This window comes from Marmota monax, unplaced genomic scaffold (genome assembly GCF_021218885.2).
Source record: "Marmota monax isolate L192 unplaced genomic scaffold, Marmota_monax_Labrador192_F-V1.1 WCK01_AAM20220418_F8-fsc00017, whole genome shotgun sequence".
Taxonomy (NCBI): Eukaryota; Metazoa; Chordata; class Mammalia; order Rodentia; family Sciuridae; genus Marmota; species Marmota monax.
The window spans coordinates 16,242,501-16,263,838 of NW_026695241.1; the positions used below are offsets into that span (position 1 = coordinate 16,242,501).

A 21,338-nucleotide genomic window follows, 5' to 3' on the forward strand; every position below is an offset into this window, starting at 1 on the left:
TAGTTAGGATTCTGCAAAGGCATTTTGTTCACAGTGAAAAGAGAAAGTCCTGCATGGAACTTCGTAAGACAGTTCCTCTTCACCAGCAATTACAGTGGAAATAATGATAACAACAATGACTGGTGTTTATTTGAGCACATATAAAAGGCTTTTTATAAGCACTTTACACAGATTAGCTCTTAAATCCTGACCACACATATTTTTTTTTTAAATCACCCCTTTCACAAATGAGAAACATGCTAAAGAATTTAGAGTAAGGAACTTGCTCAAGGTTACATGGCTAACAAGTGGCAGAGCTGGAAGTCAGTCCCAGACTTCTGCCAGCAGAGCCAAGTGGCAATGCTCAGCTTTTGGAAGGCTGCAGGGCGCAGGGCCAGGCTCTGCAGTTTGCTTCTAAAGATGCTTTAGATCCAGAATATCATGTACCTGTTCAACTTAGCACCAAGCAGAGACCTGTAAGTATTCAATAAATGCTTATTAAACAAATGATGTTAACAACAGTGTTAAAGTACATTAAAATGGGGACAAGCCTGAAGAATCCCTGAGCAAATAAATCCAGTTAAGCCTCATTAATGACCTTAAACTTTCCTGTTTTGCAAGCAGAAGCAAACTTAATTTGACATATTTCTTGTATTAAAGAAAAACAGAACTTCAGCTCACTCAACTAAATAGAGGTAGCCAACAAACATATAATTCTATAACTGGACTTTCCTGTGGGATAGACTGACAGTGTTATAACTGTAACCAATCAATTTTTTTTTGCATGTTTTCTGCATACTTTAAAAAAGCCTATCCCTCAGGCGTCTTCAGGTTAGCCCCTGTGCCTGTGCTGGTTTGGAGCTGCCTGATTCTTGAACTGCTATTTGCTCAAATAAACTCAAGTTCTTTTTAATATGGCTCAGTTAACCTATTAAACACAGGTCACATTTCACAGCTACTCACATACTGGGATTCAAAAAGGTGATGGGTGGAAATGAAGGGCTCTTCTCATGCCACAACCTCTTAGCTCTCACCAGTTTACCAGTCAGATTTAACTGCAAAATACCTACAAGTTGGGATTGCCTTGCAGGTCAGTATTTGGAGAACTCTGATATTCACCCTACAGCTGAATGAACTGTCCCCTAATGGGCAAGAGGACACACAACTATTCTCCCTTGGCATTTTCATCCCACACTAAACACAATTTATCTCATTCTCCTTTCATGGTGCTATACTCCTCAGAAGGTATGTCTCCTTGCTTATTTAGATTTTGAGCAGGAGTTATAAAAAATGATGAGAAATTATAATTATGAAAATACTATGCATATCCTAAACCACATAGCAGATGTAAAGAGGGTGCATTATTCCTGTGTATGCCTATTATTGCTGTTGTTATTACTATCCTACTTCTACTATATTACCACTCCTAGACCCTAAGTCCCAGGTAGGCAGATTGTCATTTCCCCCAGAATAACCACACCTCTAAAGACCTCAGGCAGTGCCAACTACTGGCCTAAGTTGATCACAAGTGAATGACTTTAACCTTAGTCCTTGATATAACATCTGATAAGCAGTAAATTATTCCTCAAAGGACATGCAGTGTCAGGTAGAGAAAAGGCCAGGAGCAGAAGACTCTGGTCATGGCCTAACCAGACCTTATTTTCTGTACCATGAGCAACAGTGGCCAGAGAAGATGTTAAATTAGAATCACCAGATGATCTAGGAAGTCCCTTCTGAGTTGGAAAGCCTTCACTCCTTCATGGTCTGTAGCTTCTTTCTGATAACACCTTCAGATCAGGTAGCTGGGGATTTGATCTGTCAACAACTGAGAAGATTTTCTAAAAGACTTGGGCAGTAGCAGAATTAAAAAAAAAAAAAAACTTAACAAATCTTTAAAACACTGGGAAAGGGCACCCCTTATTACCCTCAGACTTGGAAAGGCAAAGCTGGTACAGTAGCAGGGCATGGGCTTTGCGATTTGGATGCCTGAGCTGTGTGTGTCTGAGCAAGTTATTTAACATCCCTGAGCCTTAGTTTCTTGGTGCTAATTTTATATATCTTTAAAGAATTTTTACACAAACTGGATGCTGCACATATATAAAGCACCTGACACATGACAAAGGATCAATCAATCATAACTACTGCCATTATTATTATAACCCGTGAGCTGTGAGGTATTATACTGAAACACCAAAAAGCCACAGGAATGGACAGAAATATCCATACAGGTTGACATTTGAAATGCTTGATTGTTAAGAGGACACTTTTTCCTGCCTCCTTTCAGTATATATCTCTGGAGCAAAAGAGCTCATAGCCAGAAATCTGGAAGATTGAATATTATTCACCCACTCATTTTGAGATCATCCTAATAAAAACTGGATTCTCTCTTGGACTTTGCTACTCACAACTTTATGCTCACAAACACACCCTTGCACATAGACATAGAGCAAATTCCAAGACTTCAAAGGAGAAGCCACAGACTTTTCTCCCCGTATGCACACAGCCTCTGCCATGCACTGATATTAATCCCACATTGTCTTCTCCGAACTCAAATAATTTGTTCGAGCCCTGCTTTAGAGAATCAGGTGCTGTCACCTCTGAAGGATGATGTGCAAGGGTTTGATTTGCAGCTAATAGAAAAATCTATTTCTTTCAGTTTCACTTCTGTCACACAAGGACCGTTGTGTTCCCTACAGGAGACTCCTTCTTCTTCTTCTGCAATAACCACGAAGATGACAGATCTCAGGCGGCAATATGAGCTGTCTAGGTTGAGTGGCGCCTATTAGTTTTATGACCACTGGTTCAGAATGGCCTTGCAGTGTCCACAACCCAACTTAATGAAGATGGGTAAGACAGCTGCCGATGAAATCAAATTTCTCTTCTTCCTTCCTTTCCATCTTAAAGTCCATCAAACTTTCATCTTCAGCAACAAAATAGCTGCTGGGGCAAACGCTCAGCCAGTCAATCACCTCAGATTGTCCTCACAATTGTCTTTGAAAAGTGAGCTGGGAACCTGGGCTTTGCTGTCGTGATGATGCCAAATGGCAGAGAAGGAAGAAGTGGAGAGCTTTGCCATCTTACTCTGAGTAAGAAAAGGCAACAAAATCATACAGCACGCTTAAGGTGACTAACAAAAATCAAAATCCTCTGAAAAGCTAGAAGTATCACATATGCAGAAAACATTCTTGCAATTATGTCCTTACAAAGAATAACAGCTATTTTCTTGTTAGATAAAGGCAAGCAGAAATTTCCCAGGTAATGTAGCTCAGGTAATGTATCAGCTAATCTGAACTATTGCTCTTTATAATTTCTGTTCTAGCAAAGTCCAAACTCTCTAAATCTTAATATTTCTGTTAAAGTCCAACTTAATTACCACTTTGGTGTAGACTGCAAAATATGACTACAAATCCTAGCATGCCTACCCCTTTGTAATGTGATTTTGGTGCTCCTTTTGCTAAGAGATGTAATCCAATTTCCTTCATTGAAACTGGACTGGCTCTGAGACTTGCTTTGACCAACAGAATGCAGCAAAAGTGCTATTGTGTGACTTCTCAGCTCTCAGGAGTTCTTGCTGCTCCTATTACATCACTCCTTTGGAAGGCAGCCTGGAGGCCCCTGGGTACAGAAGCCTGGGCCTTAGTTTCTTGGGGCTAATTACATATATCTCTTAAGAATTTTTACACAAACTGGATGCTGCACACATATAAAGCACCTTACACATGACAAAGGGTCAATCAATCATAACTACTGCCATTATTATTACAACCCATGGGCTGTGAGGTATTACACTGAAACACCAAGGAGCCACAGGAATGGACAGAAATGGTCGACATTTGAAATGCTTGACTGTGGAAGAGGAATGTTCTTATGGAGCAGGGATCAACATCCCACTTTCAGTTTTCCAGACCAATGAATGGAACCAGCCACAAGCTAGTCAAGCCTACACTGTTGACCCACAGAATCATGAGCAGCTAACATGCCTGCTGCAAACACAACTTTTCAGAGCAGGTAGTGTAGCCATAGCCAGCTTCATCCATGAGATCTTCCCCAAAGACTGGCAGAAAGAACACTGTGCAATTAAAGAAGTTCAAATCTTTGCTCCAGCACTTAACTAACTCCTGACCTTAAGCGGACAACATAACATTTGCGTCTCAGTGCCTTTGAGGATAAAATGCTTCAAATTAAACTATTGAGGGGATCAGATGGGATAACACATTTAAGCACCTAAGTACATTGCTTGGCAGGCAGGAAGTACTCATTCTTCTGATACTTGTCACTTTCTACTTCAGTAGTTATTTGGGTAACTATAAGCTGTTATATCTTCAAAGGCAAGAACTTTATTGATCTTTTTATCACTTGAAATATACAGCACAGTGTCTTATATAGGGTTGATATTCAGTGCATACATATTGAATGAATGTTCAAGTATCCCCCAAGATACCTGCTTGGCTCAATGCTGCTGTAGTTATTGAGCATTTCAGAAGTGGCATCTGAACAGGTTTGTAAGAAACCAGAGTGCAGGAACTATGGTTAAGTCTCTGTCTTGAATTCTTAGGCATTGAAAAAGCGGAAATTTTCTGACACCCAAGATTCCTTGCAGCCGTACAATTTATTTATTATACTCATGATATTGGTTAGCATTTGCTGAATACTTAGGAGTATGTACTCTGTTCTAGGTTCTCTCTATGTGTGTTAAACACGACAACCCTGGCACATGGGTTTTATTATGGCTATAGGAATCAGGAAGCTGAAGTCAAGAGCAAGGATTTGAGAATTTGGCGCATCTGTTTCTACAAATGAAATTTTACTGCATGATAGCTGCACTCATTTGTCTACCTGTTGTCTGGGAACTGTCTCAACAAAGGCAGAAGGAGTGCTTGTGGTGAGGCAGCCGACCTGACCCATAAGCCAAAGACATTTACATTTGTCTGGCTCTTTAGTGGCAAAGTCTGCTGACCTCTGGTTTCCTGTCACCCACTGAGGACACAGTGCTCATCCATGCTCAGGTGTGCACAGTTAAAAGGCCCACCATAGATCTGCCAGACTCGGCCGCCTTTCCATCACCCCTCTGGGTTGGTTAATCATGCCCTCGTCACATCTGATCTTTCAGATAGCTACTTGCAGGCAAGTAAGTGCTGAGGAAGAATTCTCCAGACCTCTGCAAGAGCGGCTGAGGAAATGTCAATGGCTGCACCCGAATCTCTGTTCACACATCTCGTTAAGAACATGCGATCATCTGGCCTCCTGTAGCTAGAGGCCATGGAACCATGCTCTGCACTAATTGAAAAATAAGGAATGAAAAGATTTGCTTTCAACACAAACTTGAATGACTGGAATTACATCTTTATTATCTGAAGCGGGTGCTTGTGACTTGTCTGTCTTCACCTGTTCTGCCATCAGGAAGAAATACCACAGAAATTAGCCTCCGGCTGGTCATCTCATTACAGGCCAGTTATAGCCCATTTTTAGAAAATCTGAAGGATATAAAATCAACCTGCTAATACAAATACATCTGAGCTCTGCTATGCATAATGCAAAATTACCTGGTGCTTCAGAAGTACTGGGTCCAGCAGAGATATGTGGGACTTAAATAAAAGGAACCCGTTAAAAATTCACAGAAATGAAGACAAACATCTCTGAACTGAGAAACTACATTGACTGGGAAATGTAATTGAATTTACAAAGAGAAGTGATAATTAAGTGGCCATCTTTTCAGAAACAAGCCTATCCTAGAGAGGGCACGTTGTAGAAACAGAACAGTACTGACAAAGTTGTGAAGCTCTGTCTATGTGTGTGGGGGGGTGTTATGTTAATTTTTCTTTGTCATTATTTATGATCCTAGTCACTAGTCATTTGAAATGGTCCCTTTGCCAACTTTTTTACTGTGCTGGTTTACTATAGTCACACCGTAAATAGAAGTTCTGATCTCCCCTTGGAAATGTTTCTTTTACATATCTCCATCTATTCAGCTTTAATATCATAACTTGTCTTTACTGCCTTTTCCTTTGATAGTTTTGAAAGTCCATCCAAATTCAGTCTTTTGTCATCCAAATTCAGCCTACAGGGAACTGCCAGAACAGTTTTTAAATTGATTTTACTTATTTATCAAACATTGAAAGATGACCTATTCATCGAAGCCTAGCTATTGTGCTAAGAGCACTAACAGATGTGGTCCCTTACAAGAGCTGCCAACAAAGCACAGGATGCCCAGTTAAATTTGAGCTTTGGATAAAAAGAAAATATTATTAAATACAAGTACATACCAAATATTGCATGGGACGTTACTGGTACTGAAGACAATATAAAATTGAATTGGGGGTCTTGTGTTTATTTGTTCAGTTTGGCAACCCTATCTGGCTCTTATGGGATATACTTAGGAGATAGGTGATAGATAAATAGTCCCAAAACCGCACAAATGTAAAGTAGCAACTTTATAATGTGCAATGAGGGAGAGTTCTCAGAGGTTAGGAGAACCTATATTCTGGGGATATAAATTCCTCAAGGAAGTTGAAGAGAGACTTCTAAGAGTAGGTGATAAACTAGAGACTTTAGGTGTGGTAGGGGTCAACCAGTGGGAGTAGTGAGAAATCTGTTTAAATGTGATGGGCAAAGGCCTCTGCAGTGGGAAAACTTTGTGGTTATTAGAAGGACAATGGAAACCTATGAAGAAAGAAGTTTTTGTTTGGTTTCTTTGCTTTTGTTTTGTTTTTTATTAAGCAGGGGAGTTACAAAAGCTGATTTACATTTTCCAAAATTACAGCACCCTCCTGTGAGATTTACATGTCACCTTCTCAGACTTGGCCCCTTTCCTCACTTGTAAATGCTTATATTGATGAAAGAACTGCAGGATGATTGAAAGGAGCAAATCATGTAGTGCAGCAGTATGATTCCTAGACTGCAGATTCTAAAAGTGCCATCGTTCTCAAAATGCTTGTCCAATATCCTCCATCAAAGAGCCCCAACTCCCTTACCAGGCCCTCTTACAATATTCCCCTACATGCCCATGGCTCAGCAGATTGAGTCACTGACAGAGTCAACAGCTCTCTGATTTCTTTTTCGTAAATAGATTCCACCCTATCTTCTGCATACCTGTGGAAATCATTTTGCAAAATATGATATAAAGTTTCTCTTTCTCAAAAAACACGTATAAATGACCTAATTGGTTGTGACATTTTCCCCTTCTAAGTTCCCATCGTAGTTTCAACTTATGTTTGTCATACTATAATGTTGATTAAAATATTTTCTGTTCTTATATTTTCAATTCACTCACTAGATTCTTCCATTGACTATCATCAAGTACACCTTTTAGAAAAGCAGAACTATTTCAACCATTCAAAATATAGGAATGAATAACTCATTCCTTACCCTTAAGAAAGTCAGACTCTAGTGAGAAAAAACTCTCATCATCACTCATAATCGTAACACAATGTGGATACACTTAATAAAATGAGAATGAGCCTTTCCAACAAGGCATGTATGTTTTGTAGACAGGGCCCAAATCTTACTCATATTAAAGTACCTAGCACCTAGTACTAGAAAGGGTGCAAATCTTCATATATGTTTAATAATTTTAGTTAGCCAACAAGAAAATCATTATGGAGAAAAAACACAGAAAGCTGAAAATCTCATTCTGCAGATGCAAGGTACAGAAAACTTTGCAAACCAAATACTATGGAGGAAGTTGTCATGTGAGCAATTAATAGAAACTGATCTAATAGTAGAAGTTCTCAGTCAAGAGAATAGTATATTCAAAGTCATAGAGTTTGAAAGAGTCTAGTGAGTATCGGCATTAACATGCAGGATAGGAGTCATAGATGAGGGGCATGTAGGTCAATTTTTCACTCCTCTCTTCATTCAGCACATGTTTGCTGAAATTCACTCTTTGCTAGTCCCATTTTCAGGCACTGGAGAAACAACCATGAATGAGAGAGAAGAGGGCTTTGCTCTCAGAGCTCCCAGTCTAGCAGGTTAATAAAACCAATACACTCACAAGGAACATCATGGAGATTTTCAAGCTACAGTGAAAAGAAAAGAAAGAATACACTAGAGAGAGATTTCAAAGAGTGATTTTAAGACTGGGTCATTAAGAAAGGCTCCTTAGGAAATGACTTCAAAGTTGAGCCTGATGTTAGAATAAGAAAGAGTGACCATGTAGCAATATGGATGAAAAATTTAGACAAAAGGAACAGATAAAGGCCAAATAGTGGGGGAAATGTGGAGATGTTCCAGGAATAAAAGAAAAAGGTTCAGAGAAAGGTCAAGGTGGTCAAAGATCATGTGGGGAGATGAAAACAGAAATAGTAGAGACCAGTCCAGGCAGGTAATGGACTTCATCTTGTGAACCAAGGCAGACTGTGGGGAAATGCCAAGATCTCTGCTACTTCAGGTGGGTGCAGCATAGGCAGGAGGGCAAACAGAGTTTTAGGAAGGTCCTTCAAGGGGAGTTGTTGCAACTGCCCAGATGCTGCAGTTGGAGATGCTGTGGGGTTGAAGTGGGTAGACCTAAGCATTACTTTAAGCAATTTTAACTACACTGGAAGCTTTTCAGGGCAAAGTAAACATTTCACTTTCCACTCTAGAACACAGACCAGAGTCTTTTTTAATATATATATTTATTTTTTAGTTGTAGTTGGACACAACATCCTTATTTTATTTTTATGTGGTACTGAGGATTGAACCCAGGGCCTTGCACGTGCTAGGCGAGCGCTCTACCACAGGGCCACAATCCCAGCCCCTAGACCAGAGTCTTGAACTGCTCATTGAAAGAACTCAATACCTAGGTGTGAGGTCCAGTGCATTTTCTCTGCAAACACTATTCTCTACTACTGAAAAGCCCAGAAATTCTATACAAAGTACTAAGTAATACAAGGAGATCTAGTGGACAAAAGTTGTGTATCAGTTCTGCTCTGTCATCTAATACTTGAATGATTTGGTCAAGTCATTCATGCTTCTTCGCTTTTGAATACTTCAGCTTAAAAAAGGTAGGATGAATAATCATCTCATGTGTTCTTCTAATGCACAGGGCCAAGGTGTAGAGGATCAAGAAAGATTATACGTTTTCTCTGAAGCACTGTAAAACATTCTACAAATAGTAGTAATCATAGAGGGATCGACCACAATCTACAAAAACCACAAAAGAAAGCATATTGCACTTTCCTATGTAAAAAAATATAATTACATATTTACCAAATCATTGATTTATAGCATTTATTGAGAATATCATAAAGGATGTAAGAAAATATGCTAATCCTCTAGCAGAATGAAAGACAAAATAGTCATAGGAAAACCAGCCACCCTACCCTGAGTGCCATCCTCTTAAATTGCTGCAAAACCTTCAGATACTTCCTTTTTTGGACAAATTGTACATTTTTCTTTTCATGACAAACCATCTTCAGTCAAGAGCTCCTTGGGTAGTTAATGGTGTCTTGTGATGATCCTTAAAACTCTCCTCTCATTTTACTCTTGATTAAAAAGAAAGAAAGCGCGGGATCTAAGCCCTTGACTGATTTACACTTCAATTTAATTTCTCCCTTTCTCTTTCCTCTTTCCTTTCACTGGAAGAAACCTTCCATGTAATTAGGCTCAAAAGCTCTCATCAAACGGTTTGATTGAACACTGAATTTCCCTTCTAGACTGCTGGGGCAGAGAGAACTCGGGACCCTCTGAGGGAGGGACATGCCTGGGATGGAGTGGCACTGCCCTCAGTGATGGCAATTAGAGGAAGCAGTGTGTGGGTTGGAATCTTGGCTCCCATGCTGCTCACAGAGAGCTGCTCTCTGCTCCTCCTGTGCTGATTTGTTTCTCAGGTTGTGTTGGAGACCATCCCCATCTCCCAGACTCCAGTGAGACAGGGGACACGTGGAGAGGTGGAGCACCAACAATGTGGTGTGGTAGAGAGAGGACTGAATAGAAAAATGTAGAAATGTGTGCAAACCTTGATTTGCCCCTAATTTGAAAGGGGTGACTTGGGAACAATTCACAGACTCGTGATCTGTTAGTTTCTTCACGTGAAAAATAATTTGATTCGAAAAGATCTCTAAAGACGTCATCCACATTTGGCACTCAGTGACGTCACACAAGCAAAGCGGCTTTTAGTCCCATGGGTGTCCTGCATTGGAACATTCTTAGTTAGCAGCATCCCCAGGGCCTGAGGAACATGAGGATGAGGTTATGAATCTTTTTCTGGATTACCAGGATGGAGTCACCTTTTGTCCAGAAATAAAGAGGTGCAGTCTCAGGACTGTCTAAAAAAGTTCTTTATCACAAAAAGTCAAATACATATCTAAGGGCAGGTGGAGGATGGAGCTATCTACAGAGTGACCCCTGACCTGGCAAAAAAGAGACATGAGCCATCACAAAGAGAGGGATTGACTGTAGAGGGTCAGCTCTAGGTTTATGTTCCTAGTTTACATAAAAATTGTTCCTACTGAGATGAATATTGACATGGTGACATGAGTCTGTGACAAAACTGGACTGAATGGTGACATCAAATCAGGAAGAAAAGGTTATTAAAGCATTACTACATTAGGCTTAATCTTCATGTCTAATTTTTTCATCCCAAGCCAGGAGCTAATTGGGAATGTTAAGGGCTTTATGCCACAATGTTCTTTTCCAGCTCATACATTCACCCATATGGACATGCAAACACACCCATTGGCCCAAATTGCAAAACTATTGCCAATGTAGAAATAGTCAATTCAGTCAATTCATTAGTTCCACCATCACAATTAATGAACTGCACATATATGTATGTGTGTGGATATACATACATATATGTATACATAGACACACATACATATATGTATATACATATACATGTGTATATGTGTGTGTATGTATATATAGTTAGATATATATAGAGAGAGAGTCAAGAATGAAAGTAGATTCAAGAGATTCAAGGTAATTTCATAAGAGCCAAAAGGTATTTGAGAAAAACCATCAGGATTTTACCTCTGAGCCCTGCTAGAAAGATGACTATCAAAATCACACACACAAAAAAAAACCTGGCAGGCCACTTATAGATCATGAATTCCCTTACTTTGCAGGTGAGAGAACTACAACCAGGAAGATTTGGTAGTTTGTCTAAAATTATGGGTTGAGGGGAAAGCCTATAATGACTGCTGGAAACTGAGTTTCCCAAGACAAAGTATTTCTTAAAGTAGATCAAAAATGGGGAGAGTGACTCACCAATGGGCTCTCCTGTCAAGGAGGGGCTCTCATGCTTTGATCCTTCATTGAATATGCCACCATTCTTTGCCAGCTGATTTGTGTGTTAGCAAAGGCTGTTTTGGAAAGTCTTTCCTGGAATGTAATAGGACATGCGAATGGAGGAAAGTATTCTAATCAGTTGTTTTCAGTATTTGGGAACAGGTCTATATTTGCACAGATGTGCTAACCAAAGTTCAAGAGAAGCAGTGGGCTAACTGCTGGAAAGTGAAACTTGCAACCAGCCTTGGTGTTTTACTCAACACATATTTGCTTTGTTCCTTTGTCATTTAATGATTTCAAAGAAGGAGCAAAAGAAAGGAGATAGGAGGGTGTGGTTGTCTGTAGAGACTTAAATAAATGAATTAGTTAACTCTCAGGCTCAATTTTTTTTCTTATAAATTCACACTGATCATAGTACTTCCTTTGGAGGATGGTAAGAAAAATTAAACCAGGTAAACTCAAGTATTTGATTCAATGCTTGACACAAAGTTGAAGTGTACTGTTAGCTGCTAAGTCCAGAAGACACTATAGTCCTTACAATTCATCTCTGCTCTAAGTAGAATATAAAAAAGGTCCTTTCAAAAATGGTTGTATTCATTTGAGAAATCTACCTTGAAAATTTAAATACTAAAAACACAAATTATTTGGCTGTCCAAACTAGTTCTGCCATGCATTATCCACATGACCTCAGGCAAATGTCTCAAACCTTCCATGCCTTCACGTTCACATCTTTAAAATGGGAAAACAACTGTACCTAACTCATAGGAGAGTTAAATGAACTAAAACTTTTATTGAACTAAAACTTTTTAAAAAAACTCTCAGGTACACTGAATAAGTTAAAAGAAATAGTGGTATATTTTAACACTCATTAGTGAGTCAAATAGATATTATTGTCATTCTTGTGAAAGCCTAGTATCCTTTCTTGGATTTATTTTATTTAAGAAGTTTGAATTAATATATAAGGGAGGCCTGGAGTGGTGGTGCATGCCTATAATCCCAGGAGCTTGGAGGCTGAGGTAGGAGGATTGAGAGTTCAAAGCCAGCCTCAGCAAAAAAGACGCATTAAGCAACTCAGGTGAGGCTCTGTCTCTAAGTAACATACAAAATAGGGCTATGGATGTGGGTCAATGGTTAAATGCCCCTGCGTTCAACACCCCACCACCACCATCACTATATATATAAATATGCTCTGTGATCATGCAGAGATATTGTTTCATGAAAACGTATATACTATATTTGACTCATGGGGAAAAATGTGTACAAGGAAATCTCGGCTATATAATCTCTAAGATCCTCCCTCTACCCAATTGTTCAGGAAGCCAAATTCTCAAATTCTCCCAATAGTTGAGATTTAACCCTATAATCCTGTTTTGTTTTTTTTTTTTTTCAAACTTTTAAAATGATCAGAGTGCTACTGAAATTGTCCTCAGAGAATCTGAGAAGGCTTTCTTTTATCTGCGATCTAATTGTTTTCCAGGGCCATTGGGCTTTTATTAAAACCAGAGTTTCAAAGCAATTGGAGTTATTCTATTAGTTATCAATTATAAAGAAGCCCCAAAGCCCTTTGCTGCCTATTACCACTTGCATGCGATAAGTCTGGAATTTCAGGCTAGAAACTAAATGAACTACTGAAGCACGTTGGACAATTTTTAACCAGCTCCTTTTATCTGGACCTGCTGAGACCAGTTCCAGCCTGGGGTCACCAGTTCACTCTTCTTTGCTGGCTATGGCTCCTATTCTGAAGATGAGTTCCCACCCAAGACCACATCCCTTGAGATGCCTCCTGCACCTGTGCACTGCTTCAAGTCTTGCTTGCTCTTCATAAGAACAGCTCTCTGCATAGCAATTTCAGATTTTTAAAAAATGCTCATTTCACATGGATGTTTGGGCTTATTTCTTACTCCTTGTTTAAGTCTCTGCTGACAACCAGACCTTCCTGTCTCCTCCCCCTTCCCCCTTCTATGACACCATCAAATGACAAAGGTACAAAGCAAACAGGTCTTAAGTAAAACACCAACGCTGGTTCAGTTTGATACCATGCTCTGTCAACCTGCTTCACTGCCTAGCAACCATGGTGGCTCACCCCGAGCTGGTTTCCATTTTAACGTGCCACACAGAAAAGCAACCTAAATATATATCCCCAGTCCCAAAGCATATAATCTGTAAACTACAGGAACAGGCGGATCATTTCCATTAGTTTCTTATGTAGCAAAACCACAATTTGCACCCAAAGCGTGTAATTATATTCAAATTCTGAAAGACTGCCTCAGAAATAGTTGAAATTCATAGTTTGGGGGAAAGTCACTCAGGAGTACACATGGTTGTTGAAATGCAGGGGGTGAGAGGTGTATTTCAAAACACTAAAAGAAGGAGGGCAACGACAGTATCTCAGAAAATGTGGCTTGTTGGTTTCTAGGGGATTTATGTGTATACAGGTGCTCAACAGCTGACAAGCAAGGGGTCAGGAGTGGCACTGGAGACATGTCCTTGAATAATAACTGGGTCATGGCTTCCAAATGAAGAGCAGTAAGAGTTGCATAAAAAGGTTATTTCTCACAATAAGGGGGTCAGGGAAGAAGAGGAGTTTATTGAATTAGACAAAGGGGAGTGAAGGGAAGGGAGGGAGGATGGGATTAGCGAAGACAATAGAATGAACCAGACATAACTTTCCTATGTTCATATGTGAATATATGACCAGTATAACTCCACATCATGTACAATAAGAATGGGATCCTAATTAGGTTATATTCTATGTATATAAAATATGTCAAAATACACTCTACCATCATGCATATCTAAAAAGAACAAATTAAAATTTAAAAAAAAAAAAAGGTTATTTCTTTCTTGCTCTCTGTTGGGTAAGACCCTACCAGGACAGGAATTTTCTTAGTGCACAGGACTCTAAATCTGAGCACTTCCTCACAAAGAGATCTCCTATATAGAGGAAGCCTTCAGCATGTTCCAAGAAATCCTATCCTTTAGCACAAGCCAGGCACCTATTAGACAGATGTTCATAATGAATTATTTTAAGCTTAAGGCCACAAAAATTCAATGCTGGCCGAATCCAAAGCTACAGGGCTTCAGCTGGTGAGGAGGAGACTGCTCTGCAGAAAGGGAGATGGGGGACCAGGCTGTCATTTGAGAAAGGCTTGAAAGAATGAGAAGGTGAGGAGAAAAAGAAAAGCTGTGGACTTGGCATCCCACTGTCTGGACTCCTCACTGAGTCTAACACTGACTGGATGCCCTTGGCCAGGTGCTCACTTGGCCCATGTGGCAAACTGATATCTCTTATATCTATCCCCAAAGTTTTATGACACTGTTGGTGTGCTTCATAGGGATCTGTACTTTCCCAGCCCTTTGCCTCTTCTATGAGCTCAATCCCTCATCTCCCAGCATCAGAGAATCAATCACATGGCACCTCCCACCTCCCTGGGTTGGAATATGAACTGGATACTCCTGTGGATAGTTCAGAAAGGTGTGTCAAAGGCACTATCAGAATACTTTGGTAACCTGTGTGCTGTATTCCTGACAAAAAAAGAGTTTGGTGTTTATTTTCCGTCATTTGCTTGAGCTGATGTGATGGGTGGCATAGCAGAAAGATCAAGAGCTTACGGTGAGAAGCGGGTTTGAATCTTGGCTTTTAGCACCATATTACTTCAGTCAATCCATTTAACCTCTCTGGGTTAGTGTTTGGATTTGTAAAATAGTAGTAACTTTATTAACTTCAGAGCATGAGAGGATTCAATGAATTCATATATGTAAAGTGTCTGTGAGAGTGCCTGGCACACAGCAGGTGTGCTTTTGGTGTTGGTGCACGATCCAAGCAAATCTCTCTCAAAACCCTAACTGGAAGTAGAAATGAACTGCTTGCTGCTTATAAACTCCATTGCTGCTCTGCCTCCTGCCCCGAGATTGCTAAACACAGCAGAGCATTTTAAACATAACACACAGCTCCTTATTGATCAGATGTGCTTAAACTAAAGCTGCATTCTTCTCATCTCAGCATGACACTGAGTAAGGTTGGATGGTGGGCTTTATAGCATCACAGTGAGCCACTCCTATACATTACGCTGCTTCTCTCTGAGGGAAAAAGAGAAAACCTGGCTTGTGGCTTTGGCAAAGTTATTATGATAGACAAGAAAATAGACCTATAAAGCATTGGCAGACCTGTGGAACTCAGACAGGTTTAAGATGCACAGTGGTGTCTTTAAAGACAGGCGGGTCAGAGAATCATGAAATCCTAGTGCTGAGAAAGTTTTGGAGAGACTGTCTCACCCAACACTCTCATTGTACAAAGAAGAAAAAAAAAAAAAGAAGTTTCCCCCACTGTAGGATTAAGGCAGACAGGCGCACAAGTGCACTCACACTACATCCCACACAGGGAACTATAGGTAAAGAAAGAGAATAGGGAAAAAAAGATGAAGATACCATTGAATGTCTAAAACTTAAAAAGATTAACACAATAAAAAGATATAATGTCACTTCCAAAGTCCCAGAGTTGGTCAGAAAGAAAACTCAGAGTAAAATCTAGGACTCATCACTCTGTTGTCTCTATAAAATTCTAGTTTTAAATTCAGGCACCAAAAAAATCAACTCTACAGGTAGTGCATAATTATGTGTTCCTATCTCCTCTGTAACCTTCAAGTCCTGGAAAGTAAAACTGCAAAAAAACTGACCTTAAAAGTAGTTCTCTATTTCTAGAGCTAAATATTGTTGTCCTAAAAAAGACTTGATTCTTCCTAATATAAGCTAGATGAAAATTTTTAGTTTCTGGTGGATAGCAAACATAGAAATGTTTGAAATGTATACAATTCATTTACTACCAATGGGATCTAATTCTGAATTTCTCAATGGTCTCAGAATATTTTTTGGAGACCTCTCCATTTTTATTTCACAAAATCTCAGACATTTTAACTGGTTTGTTATAATCTCTGATCCCTGGTTAAAATTTGCCTGGCATGGGTTTCCAGCTAAGGAGACACTTATCTTAAGTCATAAGCTGACTGTCATAGGCTGTCTTCTTCTAGTGCATGAATAAGAAAATATTCATTAAAGTTTTCTCATCTATATTTCCCACAGAGAAGTAGCAGGTGAATGCAGCAGCCCTTGAAAGACAATATCTATCCACAGATAGAGAAATTGGAAGACCAATTGATGCAGATTTTTTTAACCTCAATCTACAACCCAGCAACTTTGCACAAGGTATTTAAAGAGGGCAGCATTGTCACTAAAATATTTCTCATAACATATTTAACCTGTACATAGTGATTTACAAGTTGCAAAGCACAACTTGTTTAAGTTTCCATACAATTCTGTATATCTGCATGGTATTATTATCACTATTCCCAGTTTAAAGATGAAATTCAGTCTTAAATCAAGTGACTTGCCCAGGTTCACAAACCACAAAGATTAAGGTCAGTTTCCTCCATTGTAAATCCTGTGGTTAATTGGTCTCACCTCACTCAATGCCACCCTTTCCATTAGGATTACATTATCATTCATCTTTTATCCTCATTAACACAAATTCTCATAACTATTTATTTAGAAGTAACTGAATTCAGAAACAAATGAGTAAAAATATTCATTCTTTTATCAAAGAGTTGAAGCCCTTGGAACTTATAATAACCAGAGGTTCATAATTTACAACATATTTCCTCAATCATCTCACCTAAGCATCATGATTCTGTCATGAAGTAGACAAGCTGTCTCCTATTTATATTTTAAGATGAACTTTCATAAGATAAAAAATCCAACAGAAAAATAATAAACCTGACACTTTTTTAAAGGACATATTTTTTAACTGCCCCCCAAAAAAGTAAGCATTGGTACTTAATCTTTTTTTCTTTAGTTAAGAATGAAAAGTGAAAAAAGTTGGTGGTGTGTATCTCAGGAAAGGAAAAGAAGAACCTCCAAATGCAAGTCCTAAAGGGAAGTCAGCAGGAGGGCTGGGAGTCTGACTGAGAGGGCATCAGATCTAGGTAAGGAAGCCCCAGGCAAGGGACATGAGACTGTGTCTGCAGAGATCCTGTCTGTACAGACAGGATTCATCAACATGCACATGGAGGTCAGAACTCCATCACAGCACATGAACTGAGATAAAATAAACACAATTTTTAACCAAACCTACTGTTGCTGTTTTACCTAGATATATGTAAGTAGGATTTTTCTTCTTGTGGTACCATTTTATAATTTTGAAAAATGCTTCCATAGTCACTGAGGTTTTATTTTGCCATTCTAGAGATTTAGAAAAATTCACTGAATGGTACAGCTTTACTTCTGTCCCAGGGAATGGGTCCCTGAGTCAGTGGGAGGGATAGTATAGTGTCTCCTCAAAATTTGTATGTTGAAGCCCTAAACTTTGGTGCCTCGGAATATGTCTATATTTGGAGATAGGACTTTTAAGGAGATTATTAAAAGAGCCCTAATCCAATTGGATGTGTGTCCTGGGATACACAAAGACATCAGGAATACAAGAACACCTAGGAAAAAGAGAAAATTAAGACCCAGTGGGAAATGGCCATCTGTAAACCAAGGAGACAGGTCTCAGAAGAAACCAAACCTGCTGACACCTTGATCTTGGACTTGCAGCCTTCAGACCTATGACTAAATAAATCTCTCCTATTTAAACCAACCAGCATGTGTTATTTTGTAACTGCAGCACTAGAAAAATAATACTGGGAGGGAAGTGAAAGTCCAAGGTTCATTTTCCAAGACTTGCCTCCCTCCTGGGTCATCCAGGGTCCTAGAAAGGCAAACTCTCCCAGAGCTGATAAAGTAATTCATATGTAAAATGAAATATATTACCTCTTCCAGATTCAAAACTGGTATTAAAGGAATAAAGTTCTTACTATGCAATTCTCTCCATCAGCCAGTTTGGTGGAGAGTTTTATTCTCCCCTCTAAAGGAAATTGTTGATTCTCTTCTCCCCTCTCTTCCTGTGATATGGCAGTCCTCACATCAATCCTACACAACCACATGTTAAAAGTCCTAAAGAAATTTACACTAGCTTATTATAATCTTCCCATAAAGGCCTTTCAAGAACAAAATTATCTCCAGCCCCACCACTTGCCAGCAAATTTCAGAGGAAAACAATGCAGATAGAGGACAGAGAGAGAAGGAGAAACCAATTTAATTCATTCATTACCAAGGCCAAAGATATATAAATCTTATCATTTTATCTGTCAACCAACACTCTGAATTATTCAATGTACCAAATCCCCAGAAGGAAAGCAGAAAGAAAGTAGCTAGAAAGCAGCTGGCTGCCAAAAGAAAGTGCTCAAGAGATCAGAACAGAACAAGCCCCATAGCTGGGAACACTTTGAGGTGGGTCATTATGACAAGGAATGAGACATGGAATTTCTTCCAAAGACTACTGGCTCCTGTGCATATGCATGATAACCACCACCACTTCTACCAAGATGGTGTGAGCTAGACTTCTGCCCCCACTCCCAGACATGCACATACTCTGGGTTCTGAGCAAGAAGCCTTCCTCCAAATTTAGACCACATGTTTTACTTTTAAAGTAAGTTTTCCAAGAGTTCTACATCCTCACCTAGTTCCACCAAATGTCTAAGTCATCAGGAAGGTTTGTTATTTTGTGGAAGATAAAAATAGAAGGTACATACAATCCTCAGAGAAATCTCCTTTTAAAATGGTAAATATTAAAGCATTTTTCAAGGCAAATGAATACTGGAGTTCCAAAAGGGGAAAAAAAGAATGAGAAAAAACTATACAAAATCCCTTTAGCAAAATGAAGGCTGGTAAACAAATTTTACTATTTATGTGTTCTCTATCACTAAACTACTTAGCCCTTTGATAAACATGGAAATGTGGAAAGTATGGAAACAAAGAATAGATTTAAAGCAGATGATCAAAAATAATCTGAAGGGATATTTTGAGTACCACGAGAATGTACATTCCATTTTATAAAGGAAATTTATATTTTATAGTTACATTAATTAACTTGACTTGGTATGTGGATCCCCACCCTCTCCTTGTACTCTTTAAAATACAGAAGCACTCATGGCTCATAGTGACCCACATACTTCTAAAATGATTCCTAACAGAACACCCAATATCATATTTGGTTCTGGATCCTTTGCAGGTAGGAAGTGCTCAGTGTTAATTGATTGACAGTTGAAGACAGCATGAAGGGCTAGAGGACCTAAGTGAAGGGAATGTACAAAATTTAAAAAATTAAAAAATAAAAAAAATGGTACTGGATTTCTGTTAGGAAGGAGGTTAATTCTATCCTGAGGCACAATCCTAACTTAAGACTGTTTGGTGAACACCAGGCAGGTGTGATCTCTTTTCTCCCCAACTCACCAAGGAATTCAGCTTCCTCTAGGCTGTCCTGGGATAGACTTCAGGCAAATCTATAACATAATCAATTTTCTAAAGAGCAGCACCAAGCGTGGGTAACAAAAAGGGTGAAATGCCAGCTATTTGGAGATTTTTTTTTAATTTCTTCCACCTGTTTTAGCATGGTGAATCTCATTATAGGGTGCGATGGTGAGGAAGGCAAACCATGGTGATCAACAGCAGCTCTGAGGATTTTTGGCTTTTCAAGGAATTGAGCAACAGGAGCAACAGTACTTTGAAAAACTCTCTCCCCGAGTCCAAAGAAGGTTCTTGGATTGAAGGCTCTAGTTTTAGTTTTATATTGGAATGAAGGACAGACAATAGAAAGCATTGCTTTTGACTGAGTGAGGTTGGTGGTAAATCATCAGAAACAACCCTCAGCCTCCTGGTGCTGTGCCTCCTACCACCTCCACCAAGATTTTTCAAAACAATTGCTATTGACTAGGCCTTTGTCTTGGGCTAGGGGGGAGCAAGTGCACTCCAAGAAAGATGGAGAGGTGCATTAGCAAAGCTCTGTGGGGTCTCCTGGTCTTTTTAGTTAGATATGCAAAAGGTCACAGCTGGGATTTGGGAAGGCAGCCAGAGGTTGGGGCATCTTGTTAATTGCTGCTTGTCTTGATTTCAAGCTCAAAAACATTAATTAAATATGCAAGGAGCCTACTTAATATAGATGCATTCACTCTCCAAGCCCCAAATCAATGGGGTAGGACTTACTGAAAGAGGACACTGAAGAGTTGAATTCATGAGCTTACTTATCTTAGCCATGCCAGACTCTGGAGATCACTGCATTCTGCAGCTCTGGTGGATCTGAGGGCCCCTTCTGGGGGTATTTGGCCATTTGTTTAGTTTGTTCTCCTTTTCCATCACACTGAATCTCATCAGTTGCAGGTTAATGAGAAAGTTGACTGAAACCGAGTCAAAAAAGATTTAGAGGACGCTGAGCAACCAATCCTTAAAGAAATCAAGTAAGTGCTCAATCCCTTTAGGAGAGGTGGGAGGAGGCAGGGAGAGAGACTGACCCAGGAATCCCAGGGAAGTACTGTTCTGTAAATTCCATCACTTACTAGTAGCTGCCTTTAACTCTTTACATGTGGAACAGAACCCAGCAAGACCATGCCAGCCTATAACCTCTAACTAATGCATAATCTTCATCTCCCTGCTGATCATTTACACTAATTAGCAAAATTTAGCTAATTATCGCTGAGCGTTTCCGTGCTTAATTATGGCTATTAGTAATAGCCTGTCTGGCTTCCCCATCTCCCACATCTCTCTCATTTTTTTTTCTAACTCTTCCCCCTACCTGTTTCCCCCTTGGGACCCAAGTTTCCATTTCAATGAAATTGATTGGGACCTGTTGTTTTCCTATGTTATTTACTTTATTTTATTCATTTATTTATTTTGAGAGAGACAGACAGAGTCTATACCAGATCCAGCAGGAGTCTCAGAGAAAACAGTCACCAGATCAGCATCAAGCCTTTGAGTAGTCCCTCCTCCCCATCAAGCCATTCTACCAACCTTACAAGCTCTGAGCTGCTTGAAATAAAATTTAAAGAGAGAAAGAGCCACAGTGTGTATTGACGTTTTTCTTAGTGTGCTTCCACTTCACACTACAGATATCACAGTGCAGAAGCTCACAGCTCAGAGACAGTGGAAAGAATCAACTTTGGAACAGGGTTTGCATGCTATAGGTCTTTAAAATAAAAGTAAGGCAGGGACCCCTAGTGTGGTTCCTACTGATGCTCTCTGAAGGTCTGCCCCTGCAGTCACTCTCTGTGCTTCCTATTCCCTTC

The 21,338-nt window shown here is 39.5% G+C and overlaps 1 protein-coding gene across 29 annotated transcripts in view; it reads right to left on the reverse strand.

Moving 5' to 3' along the window:
• The window catches only part of Nrxn3 (neurexin 3), a 1,577,562-nt gene that overhangs the window by 513,159 nt on the left and 1,043,065 nt on the right, over positions 1 to 21,338 (reverse strand). The window lies entirely within an intron of this gene.